General features: G+C 34.9%; 1 protein-coding gene across 1 annotated transcript in view; it reads left to right on the top strand.

Moving 5' to 3' along the window:
- Positions 1-1559: 1559 nt before the first annotated feature.
- LOC143236938 (eukaryotic translation initiation factor 4E transporter-like) overlaps positions 1560-12136 on the top strand; it is a 93005-nt gene continuing 82428 nt past the window's right edge. The window contains exon 1 of the mRNA XM_076475650.1: positions 1560-1942. The gene's annotated coding sequence lies outside the window, so the exon portion shown is untranslated. The remainder of the gene's footprint in view (positions 1943-12136) is intronic.

Raw genomic sequence — 12136 nt, 5'->3', positions numbered from 1 at the left:
TCTAAAGGGGTTCAAGGTCAAAATATGAAAGTTACTGGATTGTTTCTTAAACAACCATGCTGTTCTCATGGTCACTAAAATGTAGGGTGGGATCACCTGAGAATCTATTTGCTGGTAAATGGATAACAATCTTCAAGTGCTGTTTTATGAGGAAGCTTAGTAGTAATTTAAAAGGCCCGACATAGCCAAGCGTGTTAAGGCGTGCGACTCGTAATCATAATCATTATTCGTTGGTAAAAAGAGTAGCACAAGAATTGGCGGTGGGTGGTGATGACTAGCTGCCTTCCCTCTAGTGTTACACTGCTCAATTAAGGACTGCTAGTGCAGATAGCCCTCGTGTAGCTATGTGCGAAATGCAAAACAGACTATTTAAGAAAATTATGAATTTTGTTTCTAATCTTTATTAACTTCTTCCGTTAAATGTGTCAAGAAACCAAAAATATCGTGTGAAAGGTTGGATAGTATTGTACTCCAAGAGATTTTACAAAGTTACTCTGCACGTGTGTAGGATTTGTTGAGGATGCTGACATGACAAGTTATTACAGAAAGATCCTTTATGCATGTATAACTACATACCGCTTTAAGGTTAGCTAACTCAGAACTGATAAAGATCTGCTGGCACATGAAATCATAACTTTGTTTTTGTTTTGAAAGAGAAAGAATTTGATAGTACATTGTTTCCTTTTATTAAGGTGTGTATTTGGTTTGATTTGTAAATACTTCGATTTTTTGTATTTTATAAATTTACTTGTTTTACTTTCTTGGGTCTTACAACTTGAAGAGAAGGTCATGTGTTTTTGGAGGTAATTCACTTTTGTTTTTAATGACTTTGATCGTTCTGTTTTCTTGGGGTTTGTTTGTTCTTTGTCAGTTTGTTTAATTAACTCTTATTTGGCTTCTCTTACCAATGGAAAAAAAAAAAAAAAAAAAGATGCCATATTTTGTTACAATACACCAGCAAATGACCGGAACTAAAAATAAACATTTAGTTCCAAAACTTTTCGTGGCAATGACTGTGACTAGCATGAGAGTTAGTACAATGGGACTGTTAGGGTGTTTTCTGGCCTTGGCGTCATTCATTTGTGGGGACGGGAATAGAAACGCTGATTAAACACGTGCGTGACGTAATGGTTACGCATTTTTACTCGTGATTGTTTTAAAAGTATTCAGGCGTTTCAGATGTTTGCGAATGTTCCAGGACAAAACTATTTTGATAACCCTTATAGGTCCTTATAGAAACACCATTTTTAGAAATTAACATACAATTGTCTTATCTCCTAACCTTCAAAGAATCCTTCCTTCTTGCACACAGATAAACAAAAAAAAGTTTCCGGTTACCCTAAATTCCTCACCCCCGCCGTAGTTCGTCACTGGCGCCTAAGTTCTGATGACTTAGGCACGTGTCGCCAACGTCATCCTACTAAATGATTCCTCTTAGTAAAATATGCCGCCTGGTTTGGAATGTTTTATTAGTGACATTCTATCTCTAGAAAAAGACGGATCGTCACACCGTTGTTACCGTGGGCAAGTTTAAGTACTGGTAACCCACTTATGCGCTCATAGAAGAGAATAAATTTTGAACTGGACCGGATGTCAGTGCTAACGGTATCTATAGCCGCAGCCTGTAGGCTACTCATGCCGGATCTGCAGATCCTCTAATCTGGAACGGATTTGAATGGTTGCCTCACAAACTAAGGAAACCCGTTAGAGCCGCGTTCACTCTGGTGTAATGTCTGCTGCCGTGCAGACGAAAGAAACTCTCTCAGCTGGCGAGTCAGTAGATCACACTTTGCAGGCGGTTCGTTAGCCGGCGGCTAGGATGCGACAAGGCCGTTCAAGGTTATACAAATCGAGAGGCAGAGCGACCGTAGCAACCACACCTTCTGAATCCCCATCACTTTTCGAACTGCTGGGATTACTCTTTGTCAGGATGGTGACTAAAGTAAGTAAAACAACAACAAAATTGTGCGTGTATTTTAGAAAGAAGACGGAAATAGTCCTTACGTATCTTTTTTTTTTTTTTTTCGGCGGTTGTATCTACTTGCCAAAATAACACACGCTGCATTACCATTTGTCGTTTTATCTTTTGGTTCCCAGCTGAATCCACCTAACCTTTGGACTATTATTTGCTACTTTTGAAACAAATAATTCGGTTTTCATAGATCTGTATGATATAATTTTGAAAAACAGCAGATAGACGTAAGATACCAAATCTTGGGAAAAAGGTTGCAGGTCTTGAGCTGACGCTTTCCTAACGCAGACGTAAATAACTCTGCGAACATAACTCTATCCCGATCTTTAATTGCTGTAAGAAAGTTTTATCAAAGTAAATATGTACGGCTCTGAAGAAAACTGTACTTTGTTGACTAGCCTACAATATGGTAATATTTTAATAAGTTACAACAGATGACTCTGAAGATATCGGTATTGTGCTGGTCAGATAACCGTATCGTATAGTTACGTTTTCTTATTATAACGACAAATAATTTTGAACGTTACTGTACAGTGGGGAGAAAAAATATTTTAAGGCTTAACTTGGATATCTATAATTGCTATAAAAAATATATATGTATTTCTATAGAGGAAAATCACAGTTTTGGTTGTTGTTTTGTAAACTTAACCATGATATATTAATGTGTAACATTTGTTTCACTGAAATAATTTCATTTCTCTAATTGACTACAGTTTTATTTTCATTGTTATAACCTTTCCTCACTAGACTGAAATTAACACGAAAATTGCCTTTTAAGAAGAAGCAATTATTAATAGTACAAAACAAAATCTGTTGTATAATCCAAAAGTTAAGGAGATCTGTAAGTATAGTTTTAATAATTCGCGTAAACCTCACTATCCGTTCCTTTTTTTATTTTACATCAGTACATTTTATTCGTATATTTCTTAAAATCGGATAGCTATGAAGGTAAAGTACTAAAGAAAGCATGAAAATATGCGTAATGCGTAAAATTATAGCACAAGTTTTAAAACTGTTTGGTTATGACTGAAATGAGACTGGGAAAGCGTTTCGCAGTTGACTAAATTTTCAAATTCTGGATCAATGAGTTTCAATGTGTAACTACAAGGGATTTGATGTATGGATCAATGTGTAACTACAAGGAATTTGATGTATGGATCAATGAGTTTCACTGTGCAACTACAAGGAATTTGATGTATGGATCAATGAGTTTCAGTGTGTAACAAGGTATTTGATGTAAGGATCGATGAGTTTCAATGTGTAACTACAAGGAATTTGATGTATGGATCAATGAGTTTCAATGTGTAACTACAAGGAATTTGATGTATGGATTAATGAGTTTCAGTGTGTAACTACAAGGAATTTGATGTATAGATTAATGAGTTTCAGTGTGTAACTACAAGGAATTTGATGTATGGATCAATGAGTTTCAGTGTGTGACTACAAGGAATTTGATGTATGGATCAATGTGTAACTACAAGGAATTTGATGTATGGATCAATGAGTTTCAGTGTGTAACTACAAGGAATTTGATGTATGGATCAATGAGTTTCAATGTGTAACTACAAGGAATTTGATGTATGGATCAATGAGTTTCAGTGTGTAACTACAAGGAATTTGATGTAAGGATCGATGAGTTTCAATGTGTAACTACAAGGAATTTGATGTATGGATCAATGAGTTTCAGTGTGTGACTACAAGGAATTTGATGTATGGATCAATGAGTTTCAGTGTGTGACTACAAGGAATTTGATGTATGGATCAATGAGTTTCAGTGTGTGACTACAAGGAATTTGATGTATGGATCAATGAGTTTCAGTGTGTAACTACAAGGAATTTGATGTATGGATCAATGAGTTTCAATGTGTAACTACAAGGAATTTGATGTATGGATCAATGAGTTTCAGTGTGTAACTACAAGGAATTTGATGTAAGGATCGATGAGTTTCAATGTGTAACTACAAGGAATTTGATGTATGGATCAATGAGTTTCAGTGTGTGACTACAAGGAATTTTATGTATGGATCAATGAGTTTCAGTGTGTGACTACAAGGAATTTGATGTATGGATCAATGTGTAACTACAAGGAATTTGATGTATGGATCAATGAGTTTCAGTGTGTGATTACAAGGAATTTGATGTATGGCTTAATGAGTTTCAACGTGTAACTACAAGGAATTTGATGTATGGCTTAATGAGTTTCAGTGTCTAAGTGCAAGGAATTTGATGTATGGATCAATGAGTTTCAGTGTCTAAGTGCAAGGAATTTGATGTATGGATCAATGAGTTTCAGTGTGTGACTACAAGGAATTTGATGTATGGCTTAATGAGTTTCAGTGTGTAAGTGCAAGGAATTTGATGTATGGATCAATGAGTTTCAGTGTGTAACTATAGAAATTTAACAGGTTAAACAGCATTTTGTGTTTCTGTTTATAGAGAGTGATTTATGTGATTGTTGTAGCTATATGACAGATTGTTATTCCTGTTATAGCGGGATGCAACCTAGTGGTTGTAATGCCCACACCGTGAGGCTAAAGATTCATGGCTCACGTTACGCAGCTGCAAAAATGAGCTCAGTACTTTAGGGTCATGAAGTTGGCGGCGGTTGCTGTTCAACTATTATATATGTAGCCCATTAGTTCAAAATTAGGGCATTCGTTTATGTAGCCTTGAGGCTAACAACATACACACTCAGTCGTTTAATATCTCAAACAGCTAGAGAATGAAATGGGTATTCATGCCATTTCATTCAAAGTCTTCTGCCTAAGTCACCAGTCGTAACACCCTATGGTTTCTAAGCTACTATCAAACTGTAACTACCTAACATACCTTCAAGTAGGTTTGTCGTTATCATGATTTTTTCAAAATATAAACATGACAGTAAACTTCTGCTAAAATATAAGTAGGCACACATTTAACTTTCATATAAATAACTTAACTGTTAGTAGTGACTTCACTCTTACTACTTTAAGTAGATAGCATACCAGTTTTATAAAACTTAGATATGACTAATGGCTTCTAAGCTGTTACCAAACTCTACGTAGTTAACATACAAATTTTATAAAAATGAGACGTTACTAGTGACTTTTAAACTGCTATCAAACTATAAGCAGCTAACATACTTGTTTTATAAATTTTAGATGTAACTAGTGGTTTCTATAAGTACAGTTATGACAGAAAGTGTTCATATCCCTGCGTCGTGAGTAGTTTTTTCCTCATAGCTTAAAAAGTATCATGATTAAGACAATAAAAGTAGAGAATATAAATAATATTATATTAACACACGTATACATAAATTTTTATGTAAATTGAACGACAAATAAGCTGTTTATAAACAAATGACCAAACATAGGAGGGGCAGAAAGTGTTCATGCGTCTACTTTAATGGTCAGTTGTGTACCCTTTCAGGTGAATTACTTGGCGCAATCTCTCCTCACAGCCCTCCATGATCATTTGATAATACTCTACTGGTATTTTCTTCCATTCTTCTTCACAGAAGGTCTCCAACTCTCCCAAGATTTTCGGATGACACTGATGAACCTTGGTCTTCAACTCATGCCAAACGTTTTTAATTGGGTTGAGATCGGGTGACTGCAATGGCCACTCCAGAACGCTTATATGGTTCCTCTGCAACCAGGATTGCACATATTTCGATGTGTGCTTAGGGTCATTGTCGAGCTGAAAGATCCAAGGACGCCCAAGCCGCAAGTTCCGAGCATCATTCTTGATATAAGTGCCTAATATATCAACGTACTCTTCTTTTTTCATGATTCCATTGACGCGGTGAAGGCTGCCTACATCAAAAGAGCTGAAGGAACCCCATAGCACGATCGAGCCACCTCCGTGTTTAACTGTAGGGGCGGTGGTCTTTGGAAGATTTCGTTCCCCCTTCTTACGGAAAATATTGTGAACATCATTGTTGCCGAAAAGCTCGATTTTAGTCTCGTCTGACCAAAGAATGTTCTTCCACTAGGTAAAGGGTTTATCTACATGTTTTCTGGCATACCTCAATCATGCTTCTAAATGAACAGGCTTTAAATATGGAGTTCTACGAGGATGGCATGCTTTGAACCCAGAAGAGCGTAACATGTTCATAACTGTAGAGGTGCTTACTTCAACCCCAGTTTCCCTTACCAGTTTCTATACGTTATTGCGTGTTAAACGAGGGTTCCTACAAACTTCTCTGAGAACCTTCCTCTTGGCTCTCTCTGGAATTTTGGTGGGGTGTCCGGAACAAAGGAGATTAGCAGTTGATCCTGTAAGTTTAAACTTGGCAATTATGTCTTGAACAGTAGATTTCGGCACATTAAGTTGTGTAGCAATACCGGAAAGAGACACACGAGACTTGTATTTTCCAATAATTCGGTTTTTTAAATCACTGGACAGTTATTTCCTGTTCGCCATGATGACCAAGCAGATAATGACGGAGACGACGCTAAATTGCCGGAAGTAATTTTTTGCTAGCTAAATTCCAATAATTATGAATCCATTGTCTAGTTCTGGAATGGTATAATGTAGTTATTTGCCAAACTAATCAAATTTTTTACGGGAATATCAGTTTTGTCACACGTTCTGAACTGTACGAACACTTTCTGCTCCTCCTATTTATGGTTATTCGTTTATAAACAATTTATTTGTCGTTTAATTTACATAACAATTTATGTAGATGTGTGTTAGTATAATATTTATAATATGAAATATGTCTATTAGCCTAATCCTGATACGTTTTAAGTTATGAGCAAAAACCTACTCGGGATGCAGGGGTACGAACACTTTCTGTCGTAACTGTAGCTAACATACAAGATTTATAAATAGATGCGACTAGTGGTTTCTATAGGTAGCTAACATACAAGTTTTTCAAGCTTTAGACATAGCTTCCAGTTTCTAGAGAACGTCTTAAATTTACTTAGCAATACACAAGTTTTAATAACCTTAGACGTGACCACCGGTTTTTTTAACTATTATCAAACTGTATATGTTAATGAGGTGCAGCTAAAGCTGGGGGGAAGGGAACATTACTCTAAGATATTTTTGTTTTTGAATCAGCCCTTCCAATCTTTGTCATAGAGTGTTTGATAGGTTGTTCGTTGTTAAGTGGTGAGATTGAACTTTTCTTCGTGTAACTCCAGAAATGGACCTGGTATTAGTTAACGATATCAGGTTTTGGTACTTTCGACTTGACTACCGAGTCCTAAACCACATTCATAATAAGCGTACAAGCTTTATATGCTTCAAACTATATCAACCAGGAAATGAAATTTTTCACTGGGTATAAAAGGCCGTTCAAACGGGAAATTCTAACACACCTTTTACGATATTCCTCTAATGTGATGTTAAGCTGTTCTTAGGATTTGGATAGAAATAAGTTAAAACATAGGTTTGTCAGTCACTTTGTTTGCTTGCAATATACCTTTCAATTTTAAAAAAGGAGCGCTCATTTTATTTGAAATACACAATCTGCATGAAACTCGTCACTGCATCAGGATTTCAAGTAACAATAATGACTCAGTATTCATTGTTGACATATCTTTGAATCATTATATAATTGCAAGACAAATTTAAAAACAAGGAGCATTGATGTAAAACTTTAACAGAGATGCAGAGTACTTGCGAATGACAGGAGATAAAACTTATCGAATTCCGCAGTTACATCAGATTTTAGAAGATTAATACTTTTCTTGTCAGATTCTACTCGTTAACGATAACAAAATTTCGTAATGCTATTTAGTAGCACTCACGTTATTTTTAAATGCATTACATTAATTAACAGTCACAATACATTACATATGTTACAGTACTTCCTAATCAGTCACGATATTTGGTGCACAGTGTCCTAATTAATAATATAGCACCCTAGTGGCTCAGTGGTAACTCTGCAGGTTTCGAAACACTATAATTTGGGTTTCGATACCTGTGATGAGCAGAACACAGAGAGCCCATAGTGTAGCATTGTACTTAACGACAATTAAACCAATTAACAATGCCGTTACTTTCTGAACAATACATTAAATAAAATAGTTACAATGTTTTTAAACAACACAAATTTAGTAATGCTGGTTTATAAATAACTGGTTGAAGTACCTGTCCCCTGGGCGGAAGTTATAAATTATTGATTAATGAAAGGTTATCTTAGGATATGAAAAATTGCTTCCCTTATACGTAATCGTAAAAAAAGAAGCAAAAATGCCCATAAAAACTGCAATACACAAAATGTGAAACTGCAGATTTCTTTGTCTCCGCATAGACCCATTGAATCTCCATACCAAATTGGGTGAAGGATCATTATCAAGAGGCGAGATAGTGGTAAAAACGCACCACTGAAAACGTACATGTATCTTCCCATGGATCCAGTGAACCTAGATATCAAATTTAATGAACATCGATATACACCCAGCGAAGTAGTTACATGGACATACAACAGATGGTACTATTATATTTATAAAGCTACACTGTGCATCTTTATGAACAATATGTTATAAAACAGATATGTTTCATTCCTTGAATTATGTTGAATGACAGCCACGGTAATATGTTAATTCACAGTCTCGTCACTTTAAATATGTATTAAATTATAGTCACGTTTCTCTTATAAGTCATGTTCTATTTTTTAGTTTTACTATTTCATTTACAGTGATTAGTTTTCTCTTTGTTAAGATTTAAAAATGTTAATTTGTTTTTCAGTATTCTGCTACACTACAAGTCATATTACTAATTCAAGAAATGTTCGCTTGTTTGTTAGCTGTCAAGCACAAAACTACATAATTAAGCTATTTGTTCTGTGCCACCAATAATATCGAAACCAGATTTTTAGTGTTAACAATCCTCGGGTGAGACACCGACGGAGTGCAACTGAAGATACTTTGGTATTTTGCATATAAATGCTCCCACCCGATTCCTCCACCTATACGGATGAAGAAATGTTCCAAAACATAAGTTTACAGCAATATTCTAGAACTGAACTATATACAAACATAATAATATAGAAGAGTTCTAGAATTCAACTAAATTTAAATGCAAAGCTAGAGTAGTGTTCCATAACTTAACTATATAGAAACTTATCTAAAGAATAGCCGCACAGCAATGTTCTATTGAACTAAACTTACAGAAACGTATCGTTGTAAAAAATGTATCTAAATATAAGTTTACAGTAATATTCTAGAATTTTAACCATATAGAAACGTAACTAAATACATAAGATTGCAACAATATTATAGAAACATAATTATACCATTTAAGAAATTTAGCTCTCTCGAAACGTATCTGACCACAAATATGATTAGTGTAGTATTTATAGAAACTTAGTTATATCCAAACGTATTTATACATAAGAATGACCACATTACACTCTAAAAGCGTGCCTACTTAAAAATAAATCTAGGCAGAATTAAGATTATAGCAGCGTTATGAAACTTAGTTATATCAGAACGTATCTAAACACAAGAAGGACCACAGTAATATTCTAATCGTTGACTTTTTATGGTGCAATATCAAATATTAACTACTGACAACTGAACTGGAAATTATATATCAGAAATGTGCAAGTTTATGGACGTCAGAGGCTTTATGATTCACTTTAAGATACTAATGTTACACACTAATACAAAAAAAAAGTATTTTTATTTCCATCTATCATGTTTTATCAGTCGACATAGAAAACATCAGAACTGTTGGGACACATGTTCCAAATGTTAATCCGGTATGAAGTGTCCCTTTGAATGGGGAATATAAGTGTGTTTATAATTATCGTTAAAAGTCGTTGTTTTTGTTTTGAATTCAATGATTACATTTAACGTAGCAAATGAGATGCACCCACCCACCCCAAATTCAAATATATTCCGCTTATTATAATAATTTATGTCACCAGAGCCGTTACAAAGTGAATGGGTGCAACTATATTTGCATCAGGACCCTGAAACAATTGAGCGTCTGGACGGATCTTCTTCCAAATGCCCTCTTATAATAGATGTGTGTGTGTGTGTATATATATATACACACACACACACTTGTTTAAATACGTAACAATAATCAGAATTTTTCCAAGATCCTGAATTTGGGTCTTCTGTAAAATTCCCAACATATATAGCACTTAAAATATGTGAAAAATACAATAAACTTATTAACAAAATTTACCATTAAATAGAACAGACTTGCTGCTCGTTGCTGCACAGTAAATAGTACAAAACTATCAGATATACAGGAAAAATATGGGAATGTGCTATATTAAGGCTTATAGAGAACTAGGTTTGTTTGTTTGTCTTATGAAAATCTTCTTTACATGCAACTATTCACTCGACAAAGAACTATTATCATGCAAAAAAGTCGATAACTGTCAAGATGGTAAATTTATCGAATAACTCTTACCATAGCAATTTAGACAACACTCATAGCTATTGGGTCATCGAACGTTATTAACATTGACCTACTAACATACCCGGATGTTAAGTAGTGCTGACTTCAATAGACGCTAAAAGGGGGCAGTATCCGCTTAGTGTGTAGATGTGTGTTGTTGTTTCTGTGGGTAATAACAAAGGTCTGCGTGAATTAGATTTATGGTAATCGGAGTTCTTCTTGCAATCTACTTTATGTCCGGTTCTAACTTTATTTTTATACACCTATATCCTTGAACAGTAGAACAAGTAAAGTATGTTTTTTAAACCAAGTCACAAAAAATACTTCACTAATATAATAATTACAGTGATTAATTTTTTTTTGGAATTGAACTATAGACAAGATATTGTATTTCATGATCTGAGAACTGTGGCAATGATATAATAAAAAATGGATTAAGGACTTTACTACCTTATAGTTTCTCTAGTTTGAACTCTCCAAACCATCATATCCAATATAAAAATATGGTAATAGATGGATTCCAAACTTTACAAGTCAGTTAGCATAGTTCCAAAAGCCCTACAAATTTCCCCAGTGGAATGAACACTGGCATTTAACTACAGGAGAATGATATATTTTAGCTGGCTAAATCGTCTGCCTATTGGTATATTTTTGGGTTCGAATCCCGTTAAATCTAAAAATTGCCATTTTCTTAGAGATTTTACCATCGATAAATCCAGATATCTTATGTGCATCACAGAATAATGAAATAAGTAACTTAAAGATTGATAACAAATTGGAAAAAGTGAATTTCTGTGTCTGTTGAAAATAGAATGTTATCAAAAATAGCAAGAAATACGTTAGTATTTAACAAAATAAGAACTTCTTAGTTTTTATAAGGATATCGATTAGTTTATTTTCTGTAGCGCATCACTCGTTTGGTGACTGGCCAATTAGCCATGGCTAGGACACAGAATTACCTTCTTTACTGTTGCTACTTCGTGTCTAATAGTCATCAAGACAATACAGAAGATGTTTGTTGCACATCAGCCATCTAGTGACTGGCCAATTAGCTATAGCTGGAATACACAACTGGCATCTCTTCTGTAATTGCTAGATGCTTAATTTCTATGATAGTATAAATTGATCAACTCTGGTCAGCAAAGTAATTTGTTGAATATATTACGTTTCTTTAGTTTCTTGTTTGAATTCACAGTAAATTTGATCCTTAAGCTCCACAAAAAGCTAGTATAAAGACACTAATCTCAGAATCTGTTTCATTTAATGATATTATACAAATTAGCTTAGTATGCAGTATTTTTTATTCCCATCATAAAGTGTTGATGTACATGTATCAACGCTTATTTCGATCTACAAGTGTTGAAACACATACAGCTCTCTTCTGTTCACCTTACACATTTTTTTTTTTTTTGTCAACAATAGTGAATAATACATATATAATCTATTTCTCTCTTAATATCACGGGCCCGGCATGGCAAAGCGCGTTAAGACATGCGACTCGTAATCTGAGGGTCGCGGGTTTGCATCCGCATCGCACCAAACATGCTCGCCCTTTCAGCCGTGGGGGCGTTATAATGTGACGGTCAATTCCACTATTCGTTGGTAAAGGAGTAGCCCAAAAGTTGACGGTGGGTGGTGATGACTAGCTGCCTCCCCTCTAGTCTTACACTGCTAAATTAGGGACGGCTAGCACAGATAGCCCTCGAGTAGCTTTGTGCGAAATTCAAAACAAACAAACAAACAATCTTAATATCATATAATGTATTTTTATCTGTATTGCTAATTTATATTCACTACGTGTATTTATGTTTCTGC

The sequence above is a fragment of the Tachypleus tridentatus genome, chromosome 13 (genome assembly GCF_004210375.1).
Source record: "Tachypleus tridentatus isolate NWPU-2018 chromosome 13, ASM421037v1, whole genome shotgun sequence".
Lineage (NCBI taxonomy): Eukaryota > Metazoa > Arthropoda > Merostomata > Xiphosura > Limulidae > Tachypleus > Tachypleus tridentatus.
Note: the sequence above shows the minus strand (reverse complement) of the source record. Positions and strands in the feature narration are given on the sequence as shown.